This window comes from Python bivittatus, unplaced genomic scaffold (assembly GCF_059951505.1).
Source record: "Python bivittatus isolate LINGU-HERP-01145 unplaced genomic scaffold, Pbiv_v1 ctg000070_np1212, whole genome shotgun sequence".
Classification (NCBI taxonomy): domain Eukaryota; kingdom Metazoa; phylum Chordata; class Lepidosauria; order Squamata; family Pythonidae; genus Python; species Python bivittatus.
Genome location: NW_028277034.1, coordinates 27743572 through 27756442, shown reverse-complemented (window position 1 = coordinate 27756442; position 12871 = coordinate 27743572).

The following is a 12871-nucleotide window of genomic DNA, read 5'->3' as shown; positions in this document are numbered from 1 at the left end:
CAAAGCAAAGATAAATAAAAGAAGACAAATATTTTAATAAGTCTATATCCTATGAAGACTTTATAATTGGGTAATGACACATCAAAATGGTATTCCCATTCTAAAAACTTATTTTTTAAGAGGGGCTGTAAAATATATTGTTTGGGCTGCTAATATATATATATATTTGTTGTTGTTGTTGTTTAGTCGTTAAGTCGTGTCCGACTCTTCGTGACCCCATGAACCATATTGCGCCAGGCCTTCCTGTCCTTCACTGCCTCCCTGAGTTTGCTCAGTTTCATGCTCATTGCTTCAGTGATGCTATCTAACCATCTCATCCTCTGCCGTCCTCTTCTCCTTTTGCCTTCAATCTTTCCCAGCATCAGGGTCTTCTCCAAAGAGATCTCTCTTCGCATTAGGTGACCAAACTATCTGAGCTTGAGCTTCATTATCGATCCTTCCAATGAGCAATCAGGGTTGATTTCCTTTAAGATTGACTGGTTTGACCTCCTAGCAGTCCAGGGGACTCTCAAGAGTCTTCTCCAGCACCGCAGTTCAAAGGCATCAATTCTTCGGCGCTCGGCCTTTTTTATGGTCCAGCTCTCACAGCCATACATTACTACTGGAAAAACCATAGCTTTGACTATGCGAATCTTTGTCGGCAAGGTGATGTCTCTGCTTTTTAATATGCTATCTAGGCTTGCCATAGCTTTCCTCCCAAGGAGCAAGCGTCTTTTAATTTCATGGCTGCAGTCTCCGTCTGCGGTGATCTTGGAGCCCAAATAAATGAAGTCTGTTACTGCTTCCATTTCTACCCCTTCTATTTGCCAGGAATTGATGGGTCCAGATGCCATGATCTTAGTTTTTTTAATGTTGAGTTTCAAGCCAGCTTTTGCACTCTCCTCTTTCACCCTCATCAAGAGGCTCTTTAGTTCTTCTTCACTTTCTGCCATTAGGGTGGTATCGTCCGCATATCTGAGGTTGTTGATGATTCTCCCTGCAATCTTAATTCCGGCTTGTGATTCTTCCAGCCTGGCATTTCTCATGATGTACTCTGCATATAGGTTAAATAAGCAGGGTGACAGTATACAGCCTTGTCGTACACCTTTCCCTATTTTGAACCAATCGGTTGTTCCATGACCGGTTCTAACTGTTGCTTCTTGGCCCGCATACAGATTTCTCAGGAGACAGGTAAGGTGGTCTGGTATTCCCATCTCTTTAAGAATTTGCCACAGTTTGTTGTGATCCACACAATCAAAGGCTTTTGCATAGTCAATGAAGCAGAAGTAGATATTTTTCTGGAACTCTCGTGCTTTCTCCATGATCCAGCGAATGTTGGCGATTTGATCTCTAGTTCCTCTGCCTCTTCGAAACCCAGCTTGTACATCCGGTAGTTCTCGGTTCATGTATTGCTGAAGCCTAGCTTGTAGGATTTTGAGCATAACCTTGCTAGCATGTGAAATGAGTGCAATTGTGCGATAGTTTGAGCATTCTTTGGCGTTGCCCTTCTTTGGAATTGGAACGTAAACTGACCTTTTCCAATCCCGTGGCCACTGTTGCGTTTTCCAAACTTGCTGGCATATTGAGTGCAGCACTTTAACACCATCATCTTTTAGTATTTTAAATAACTCAGCTGGAATACTGTCATCTCCACTAGCTTTGTTGTTAGCAATGCTTCCTAAGGCCCACTTGACTTCACTCTCTAGGATGTCTGGCTCAAGGTCAGTGATCACACCAGCGTGGACATCAGGGACATTAAGATCTTTCTTGTATAGTTCTTCTGTGTATTCTTGCCACCTCTTCTTAATCTCTTCTGCTTCTGTTAGGTCCCTGCCTTTTTTGTCCTTTATCATGCCCATCTTTGCACTAAACGTTCCTTTCATATCTCCAATTTTCTTGTAGAGATCTCTAGTCTTCCCCATTCTATTGTTTTCCTCGATTTCTTTGCATTGTTCATTTAAGAAGGCCTTCTTATCTCTCCTGGCTATTCTCTGGAAATCTGCATTCAGTTGCTTATATCTTTCCCTTTCACCCTTGCTTTTCGCATTCCTTCTTTCCACAGCTATTTGTAAAGCCTCATCAGACAGCCATTTTGCTTTCTTGCATTTCTTTTTCTTTGGGATGGTTTTAGTTGCTGCCTCCTGTACAATGTTACGGACCTCCGTCCATAGTTCTTCAGGCACTCTGTCTACCAAATCTAATCCTCTAAATCTATTCATCACCTTCACTGTGTACTCACCAGGAATATGATCTAAGTCATACCTGAGTGGTCTAGTGGTTTTCCCTACATTCTTCAATTTAATCCTAAATTTTGCAGTAAGAAGCTCATGATCTGAGCCACAGTCAGCTCCTGGTCTTGTTTTTGCTGTCTGTATAGAGCTTCTCCATCTTTGGCTGCAAAGTATATAATCAATCTGGTTTCGGTATTGACCATCTGGTGATGTCCATGTGTAGAGTCGTCTCTTGTGTTGTTGGAAAAGAGTGTTTGCTATGACTAGCTTGTTCTCTTGACAGAACTCTATTAGCCTTTGCCCTGCTTCATTTTGTACTCCAAGGCCAAACTTGCCTGTTATTCCGATTACTCCTTGACTTCCTACTTTAGCATTCCAATCCCCTATGATGAAAAGGACATCTTTTTTTGGTGCTAGTTCTAGAAGATGTTGTAGGTCTTCATAGAAGCGGTCAACTTCAGCTTCTTCAGCATCAGTGGTTGGGGCATAGACTTGGATGACTGTGATATTGAATGGTTTGCCTTGGATACACACTGAGATCATTCTGTCGTTTTTGAGGTTGTACCCCATTACTGCCTTTCCCACTCTCTTATTCACTATGAGTGCAACTCCATTTCTTCTAAGGGTTTCTTGCCCACAGTAGTAGATATAATGGTCACCCGAATTAAATTCACCCATTCCCGTCCATTTCAGTTCGCTGATTCCCAAGATGTCGACGTTCAATCTTGTCATCTCATGTTTGACCACATCCAGCTTGCCTTGGTTCATAGATCTTACATTCCAGGTACCTATACAATATTGTTCTTTACAGCATCGGACCTTCTTTTCGCTTCCAGATACATCCACAGCTGAACGTCCTTTCGGCTTTGGCCCAGCCGCTTCACTCTTTCTGGAGCTACTTGGAAATGCCGTCCGCTCTTCCCCAGTAGCATATTGGACACCTTCCGACCTGAGGGGCTCATCTTCCGGCATCATATCTTTTAGCCTTTTAACATTGTCCATGGGGTTTTCTTGGCAAGGATACTGGAGTGGGTTGCCATTTCCTTCTCCAGTGGACCACATTTTGTCAGAACTCTCTGTCATGACCTGTCCGTCTTGGGTGGCCCTGCATGGTATAGCTCATGGCTTCACTGAGTTACGCAAGCCCCTTCACCACGACAAGGCAGTGATCCATGAAGGGGATATATATATATATGTATATGTATATGTATATGTATATGTATATGTATATGTATATGTATATGTATATGTATATGTATATGTATATAAAATTTAATACATTTCATTCTTGATCTCCTATATTCTTCTTTATCTGTTCAATAAGCTATTTCATTTTGCTTTCCATCCATTCTATGAATGCATCCTTTCATCAGATAATCATTTAAAAGGATTTTCCTGAATGTGTGCTATCTTACAAGTAAATAGTAGGCATGAGTTCCCTTTAAATGCAGAGGTAAAAAAGGCTATATGTTTAAATAAATGCTGTGTATGTGTATTGTGGAATAAAAGGCAACCCTTGAAAACCAAAACAAACAAAAATAGATAGTTTAGAATCAACCCCATTTAAGGTAAAAAAAAAAAAAAAAAAGTCAAGTAGCTAATACCCACAAGCCTTTGCCATGAGAGTGAGCAATAAGTTGTTAAGGGTGAACACAACACTAATTATTATGACAACATTGCAAGATTTATTAAGACAAGAGTATATATATATATGTATATGTATATGTGTATATATATATATATATATATGTGTGTGTGTATATATATATATATATATATATATATATATATACTCTTGTCTAAACTATTTTTTTATTAATGTATTCTATAGTTGTGCTATTTGAATGAACAATTTCAGAAAGGTGATCCAAACTAGTGAGAGCTGGGAAAGCAGGAGAAAAGGGCAAAACTGAGACAGTCAATATTGGATGAACCATTCATTTTTTCATTAAAAGAGCATATATGTAAGCCATAACTGTGTAACATCAGTTCATTATGAGGAGGAAGAGGCGGAGGAAGAGGAAATAACCAATATATGGGACTTGAGTAATTGCCTATGCCAGAAAAGTAATTTGATGGTCCTAAAATATTATTTTTCCCTTTGTTTGAGAAGTATGAGGCTCAATTGCTCAGTGGAAGAACATGTCCTTTCCATGCAGTAAAATTAACTTGGACATATTTCAATAAATCACAACATGTTCTTCCTATAAGTTTTGTGTAAGTTCTGATGAGAAATGAAATTATTTTCTGCTACAAAATGTGTAAGAAGCATTTCATTTAGTGGTTGGATCTATGTTCTTAATCTGCATAAATTTACATTTCAAAAGAACTGACTAGCTTCCCCTAAGGGAGCCATAAAAGTAATAAAAAAGAAAAAGAACCCAAGGGAAAATGTATATAGTCTGATCCATGCAGCTGTTCCTGCATGGTGCCAACTTATCCAATCCTTGAAGGTTTGTCCCAGTTCTTATAACAAACAAACAGACAAGCAAACAGCTACCTGGTACTTTCAGAAATTCTAGTTAGAAGATTCCAGCCATCAGTCATTAGAAAAAGGCAGTCCCACTGTTCCACTGATAGAAGTCTCCTTGACAATTATTTGCCTATTATCTTATGAAACATGAATCTGTTGCTGCCCAGATAAACTTGTAGCAATGTGGTCTTCTTTTCAAAAATTTAAAAAGAGTCCAAACATTGAAAAGTATGTTAAGTGGTTCCCTTTTTATCTGACTGTCTCATTTAGACTGAGGAGGCATATGCATGTTCTGCTTTCTCTAAACCAAAAGTCCCAAACTCTTCAGCTTATTGACCCCTTCATAAAGTTTCAGATTGTTCATCAACCTCCAAACATTTATTATATTTAAATAATTTAATAGATGCTCTTTTAACTAATAGGACTGTGAATAACAACAACAACACCTTGGATAATGACCACTTTGGAGAACCCTGCTCTAAAGGATGGTCAGTTAACTATTTCTTGAGGTCATGAATACAAAACATCCTTAATCCCAGCCCACTGCAAAGGAAACCACCATGGTCTTCTTTTGCTGTGAATCAAAAGTAGTGCTTTCTGATTTTTGCTGGCCCATAAGTGCCGTGTAGTCTGCCTGCTTCATTTAATTTTATTGTAAGAAAATATATCTACTCCAATTGGCTGCTGTGCACTGTGGCAGGAATGCCCCCTTCCCTCCAGTCACTGGTCCACAACCATTTCATCTAAGAGTATGGGGCTTCCTGCCCCCTTCTGAAGGGACCTTTCCAGGTTCTCACTGTGGAATAGTGAAATTGATTATTTTAAGTGAAATTGACAAGAGTTCTTCCAGTTTCCCCTTCTAACCCAAGGGACAAGATGAAAAAGAAAACTGATGCTTCTCAGTCCTAGATTACCAGTGGGTATTCTGGAAAGAAAACTGCTAAGTAGAAGGGTGAGTCACAGAAAGGGCTTAGAAGAAAGATCTATCAAAATCACATGTCCCCAAATATCTGCCTTTAGAAAAGAGTGTGGTTTGCTCTCCCAGACTTGGAGGAGTAAAGAAGCAGAGGAATTCCCCAATCAAGGACTCTGATAAGTGCATTCCATTCATAACATCTTTCAAAGATGCCAGAAATGAAAGATTCAAATCCAGATAGTAATGTCTTAAGCCAGTTCATTTCCAGTCAGCCTCAGCTTGGGAGATAAGTTTAAGGCTGCCATGCAAAAGAGTCCTGAGCCAGCCCACCTGCTATATTGTCAGCTTTTAAAGGTAGGCCAGGTCAAGAAACAGACACTCCAGTAGATTGCAGAATGCTATTTTATTCTATCATTCAAAATAACAGAATTTGAAAGCCTGACAGAGTTAGCCTACACTATCTCATACCAAACAAAATCAAGATAGAGTTATTGTGAATTTCTTTTGATGCTTTCTACTTTCCCAGGACTGGGTTGTCGTTTCACCTCCCTTAATACATCATCTATTTCTTCTCCAAAGTCTACACTCCTTTACATATATTCTAGCCCTCCAGTTTTTGGTTGGATATTTATTGGGCATTCCCTGTTGTATATATAAATATAAATGGTACTTCTAGTGGATTAGCAAAAAAGAATGGGTGATCCACAGCCATAGGTAGATTTCTTTGTACCATTTTTGTAACCCCAAAGCACCCCTGAGTATAGCACAAAATGTTAATGACATTTTTAGGGGGAGCAAGGTGATATTGCCTAAAATTACATTCATGTTTCTTGTAGCCACATCATATTGCTGACTTGTTAAATATTATTCCACAACCTTTTTTTCCCCCACAAGTTCTGTTATCAAGCCAGTATTCCTCATCTATATTTCTATATCTGATTTCTCGTCCCTAAATGAAAACATTTTATTAATTTTGTTAAATTTCATTGTGCTGCTTTCAGTGTCTATCATTTTAATTTTATTTCTGTCTTCTATACCATTAGCTGTTCCATCTAATTCTGTGTCTCTGCAAATTTGACAAGTGTTCCCTAGAACTCTTCAGCCAACATTAATACATATGTAGAAGAATATGTGGCACAGGACTGAAGCTTATGCTATCTCATGACATCACCTTCCACTTCAATTTGAAATCATTGATGAAAACTCTTTGAGTGTAATTTTGAAGGCAGTTTTGTAAACACTTGACTATAACCTCCAGCCTATATTTGCTAATGAGAATGTCATTAAGTACCTTCTCTAATGGTTTTTTGAATTCAAGAATGTGTTTATAGACACACACACACACACACACACACGGGGGGGGGGAGAGAGAGAGAGAGAGAGAGAGAGAGAGCGCATTCCCACAATCTACAAAGGTAACCTCCCAATCAAAAATGAAGATTTCTTTTTCTCCGACAAATCCATGCTGATGTCTAGTACTAACCCAATTGTCATTCTGTTTACAGACTGAACCCTTTATGATTTGCTCTAGGATCTTCCCAAGTGTCAGTATGAAACTGACTGATCTGTAGTTCCCTGGATTCACCCTTTTTCCTGTTTTTGAGTATAGGGACAACATTGGCCCTCTGCCAGTCATCCAATCCTTCATCAGTTTTCAGGATTTCATGAAAGCAATGAATTAGGCCAGACTATCATCCTGTACCCTAGATCACATTCCACTGGGACCTAAACATTTAAACTCACTCAAAGTACATAGAAATTTCTGAACATGTTTGTATTGGCTTCAAGCTTCAGTCTTTCCCCTTTATATTGCTGCCAGTGTAACATACTGTATATTGTCTTTTCAGAAAAGACTAAACCAAAACAGACAGTCACAGTTGTGTTTCTACATTTAGTAAACACACTTCTTATTTATTTCTTTGTAATAAACAAACAAAAGGCATGTCTATTGAAAGTAAAAATCTGAACAGTAACAAGAAATATATTTTGAGAAATGCAAAAATACTATTACATACTACTGGTCTTTTAAGTCCTCTCTTCCAGATACATTTTCATGATTTTTCCCACCATTCTCTCACTATACTGTTTATCTGCCGTCATAACTTTCTACTTGCTTCTTTCTTTCTGTTTCTTTTTTGTAATCTTGCCCATCCTTTATTTATTTCCTTCTTTCCTTACCATTGTTTGGAATTGTAATGATTATAATAACCATCCTTTTAATAAGGTGCATCCAGTGTTTATGCGAACCAAGCCTTATCAAGAGATATTCCTTCAGGAGAAAAGAAATGTATCTTGATTTTTCTTTCTCCTTGAAGCTACCATTTTCTCTGTTCCCTTAGATACTTTCTTCTGAGAGTTTGGGGATTCTCCAGAATAAATTGACAAAATGATGCAGGGATGAATGGAAACAATTCCTTTAATGGGAACTATTTTCAATTCTCCGAGCCTTTTACAAATTTAAAGAAGATACTTCTTGGTACCAGCAGACTGTAAGTGTAAAATTAAAAGCAATAATGTTTGTAATATTTTAACCAATTACACAATGAGAATAGTTTCTCATCATTATATCATATGCTTTGTCAGTAGAAAACAATTTGAAATGCTATCAACTAGAATGTCTTCTTTAAAAATATCACCACTTTTGCTTTGGAGTCTTTGCATATATTTAACAAAGCATCCCTTCGAGCAAGCATTTGTAAAAAGTTAATCTTGAAATTGAGTCAAAATAATTTCTAAAACACTTCTCAACCCTTATTGTTGGGGGGAAAAAAAATCTCACAATTGAGGAAAACAATCAGAATTAAATTAAATGGCCAGAGGAAAAAATATAAATAGAAGGCAATTTGCATTAAGCAACAAGGGAGGCCTTTCTAAAGCCACATGCATTAAAGAGAGATCTGAGCATTTGATTAACTTAACCTTAACCATCATTGCTATCAAGATTATAAGTGGTGTTATGATTCATGTTTACAGCTGCCAACCATCTTCTTATGGTCTAATATAAATGTTATGCAGAAAGAAAAATGAAAGAAAAAGTGCTTACTAAAATCCTAATTAACTCCTAACATATTTAAGGTGAACCTGTTCTTTTTAAAAAATCTGCATATGCATAATATAAACAGTGTGAGTGGAAATTTCAACATCCCTGTTAGGAAGTTCACTCCTAATATATATCAATGGAATGTTCATCATTTCTTTTTGCTCCTTTTTTTTTTCCTCTGAAGGACATTAAGGATCTCATTAAATCTGCCATTGAAGCAGAGACTTCTAAACTACAACAGGACAAGACTTTTTATTGATGTGAGTGGGAGTGGTAGGTAGTGAGAAGAATGTTAAACACTGGAATATGTATCAAACCAGTAAGTAGAAAGCATTAAATAAGTTTTATTTAAGAACTGGATAAAATAAAGTTAGTCTCTAAACTAGAGACTATTTATACAATTATATGGAAATCCCAAGTCAGTACTAACATAACTGAAGTAAGTCTCAACTTCTCTGTAAATTGCAGCATCTAATATAGGACCTTACTTGAAGGAGGCATGTCTCAGTCTAGGTCTTGTCAGTTTCAGTTTGCATGTAATTAATCCTAGCTCTGCAGTCCATGGCATGTTTTTAAAGCAATTTTCTGAAAAATAAAACTTTCCCGAATACAGTATATGCATTTTGTAGGCAACTCTCTCTCTCTCCCCCTCTCTCATCTCTCTATCTCTGTATCCCCATTCTCTCTCTCTTTCTCTACCCACAGCACTACACATTTCTACTGCAATTATCTCTTTTATCACAAAATATAACAAGTAACGTTAGGAAATGTGAATTGCATCAATTACATACAGTTTAAAATGTATTGTGACAAAAAATAAATGATCTAACATCTCTATGTCATTGTATGTATTATCTTCCTTTAAGTGTAAAACAGTATGTGTCAGCCACATGCACAAATATTTAGGTCAGGTGCCTTTTGGAACTAATATAAATGTTTTGGGATTATGATATTGCAAATATATGGTAGTTTTACTGGATTTGATTATGTGCGGGGAATCTTTCTCCCGATGATGGTTCACATGTCAATAATAAACACGAGAAGATCACCCTAATTCTTTAGGCTTCATGTCATACATTCTACAGTACATACAGTGAAAGCAGTTGCTTGCATCTCATATTGATCACATACTGTTCTGGAAAAACTGTTAAATGAATGGGACGTTATGAAGTGGGTGGAGTTCCACACATTCCTGCAGTCCATTCAAAAAAACATCAATCTATGAACTATGGTCAACTAGAGTTATGAAAAATGTTTGTAGGTTTTTGCATTTTTACTTGTAATATTGCTAGATTCATTGACTTTCAATATTTCTCTTGTTGTAGTACTCTTGGTGTTAAAGTATCAATTGATAGAATTAAACCAGGCATCCAGGATACTGATCTACCAACGCAGAAAGATCAATATATGAATCAATAGAGTCAGACTGATTCTCAAGGAGGGCCTATTAAAAGCCAGGTCACAAAAACAGAGCAAAATACCACTGATTGTTACCTACAGCTCACAGCTCAAGCTGCTCAAACACATTATTAATAAGCTACAGCTCATACTGGACAATGACATTATACTTTCTCAGACACTTAGTAGCAGACCCACATTGTATACAGACAACCACTCAACCTCAAGCAGATTTTCATAAGCATCAAGAAACAACATGACAATGAAACTAACATGGGAACAAGATCCTGCAACAAAACCAGTGATCTACTTTGCCCTCACATCAACAGCACAGTTATATGCCCCAGTAACTTCACAAACAAGGCTAGAGTCGTCTTTATTGGTTTTTCCTCTTAGGTGATGTATCCTATTATCTTTCAACAAAGGTAAGCCCCTCTGGATGCTATATAGGACAAACAATCCAGACTTAGTGCAAAATATTTAATTGACTTTAATTGGACATCAGGTCTCAGAACAAGGTCAAACTAATGGCAAAACATTTTAACATCCCAGGACATACTATTACAGATCTCAGAGCAGTAGTTCTGGAAGAAAAATACTACCCAGCATAACTGAATGTGAGATGGCTGAATTTACATATATCACTAGGTTTCAGGCTATCTCAGGTCTAAACAAACATAATGGATTTTTAACACATTATAATTGCTAACTGATAAGGCACCCATAATCTGTCCTGCATGGAACCATCATCTGCATAACTACCTTGTCTTTTCCCCTTCCTACATTAGTTAACCTATTCTATGCAACTGATGAAATCAGATGCACCTCACAAAAGCCTATGAGCTATAATAAAATTTGTTGGTCTTAAAAGGGGCTACCAGACTGTTTCTGATTTTGGAGTACCATAGACTAACATGGATGTCCTTCTCCAATGGGTACTACTTCTGATTGCTCTCCATTTCCATTTCCATCTCTCTCTCTTTTTCTTTCTTTTTCTTTCTACTTTTAATGTAAAACAAGTTGCATCCTAAGCTGCATTTAAGTATTGTCTCAAAAATATGAGAGGAAAAAACAAAGAAAGAATTTAACATTAGTTCAGGAAATCAGACCAGATACTTCTGTAGTCCATGTCTTTCTAAGCTCTACTGTAATTTTAAATTATAATTAATCCATTGCTTTTTTCCTTCCTTCCTTCCTTCCTTCCTTCCTTCCTTCCTTCCTTCCTTCCTTCCTTCCTCCCCTCCCCTCCCCTCCCCTCCCCTCCCCTCCCCTTCCCTTCCCTTCCCTTCCCTTCCCTTCCCTTCCCTTCCCTTCCCTTCCCTTCCCTTCCCTTCCCTTCCCTTCCCTTTTTGTTCCAGTAAAGAGAAAAGACTTTTGCCTTTAGATCTGATTTTCCAAATAAACAGCAAGCTTATCCACAGAGAGGGTGTAACATGCAAGGACTAAGAGCAGGCTAAAGATACAGTTTGATGCACAATTCAATTAAATTTAAATAGATTTAGCCCAACTGCTGTCAACAGCTGCGAGTCAATTCTCTACATGGGCCAAAGGTACATTCATTGCTACCTACCTACAGGAAGCTTTTTTTCCATTTCAAAGAGAGCAGGGAATAACTCTACTTGTGCTGGAAACTCTCATAGAACCGAAGGGAAATAAATGGTATAGGTGTTTTATATATAGGAATAGTGTTCTTACATTCTGCCTAGATTTTTACAACTAGGATATGTCATAGAAAAATATAGAATGTTCAACTAATGGGTAACTTGTATAAAATAACAATAGAAAATATTGGACATTTTCTTAATAAAACTTATTTGTTCTTTTCAACCTTAAACATTTATCTCTAGATAATCTTACTATATTTAGATGAACCTATAAATTTATTTTTTGCCCTTATACAGAGCCCAATAAATGAACTGGAAAAAGCTAACCAGGGTTACCTTAAAAGTTCCCCTATATAAAATTTGTTCATCATGTTTCAGATGTGGCACCAAACATGACTCTGGGGCAGGGGATATGCATTGTTATCCAGGAGCCTCTGGAAGCCTTTAGGGGCTCTTCCCCAAACATAGCTGGATGTGAGACTCTTCGTGAGGTTGGGCTGTGGGATTATCTGGGATTGTTGCTTGCTTATCTTCCTCCCTACAGTGTAGCAGCATCCCTGCCCAAACTCCCTGACTCTGTGTTGTCACTGTGTTGGCAGTGGAGTTCCCCAGGCTTATGGTCCTGAGGAACTTCAGCCTACCTTCTGTGGGTCCTGGGGACAGAAGCAATGCAGGAGTGCATGGCTCCCTAACCCTGCCAGCCTTATTCCTAGCTGTTTATTACTATATGATGATTAGAGCTAACCTTGCAGGTGCATTTATGTATGGTTTCTGGATTCAGGACACTCCAAGTATCACCTTGATATTCTCTATACAGTACAAAGAAGACTAATGTTATGAGTTAAAGTATTAATAAAGACAAATATTACAAATACCGTATTGAGTAGAGTTGGTGAAGAAGATTTCACAGTGACATACCAAAATAGTTTAACCAGTATTAAACATTTACTAGCTATTTTAATTCAAATGCTAACATAATTCAAAATAAAACTAGGCTTTAATCCTGAACAGTTGTTCTGCCAAGCAGCATTTTGGCCAATTATGCTAGCAAGTATAATTCTTTCACTGCACTTCTGCTTCCTATGTTTTCTGCCACTTGCACTTTGTTAAATTAGAATAACCTATAATATGTCATGCTCACCACTTGCAGAATATTAAACTGTTATTTGAGAGACATGGTAAAGGCATACTTCATTTGTGTTCTATTTTCTTACCACTTATAGAAGATGT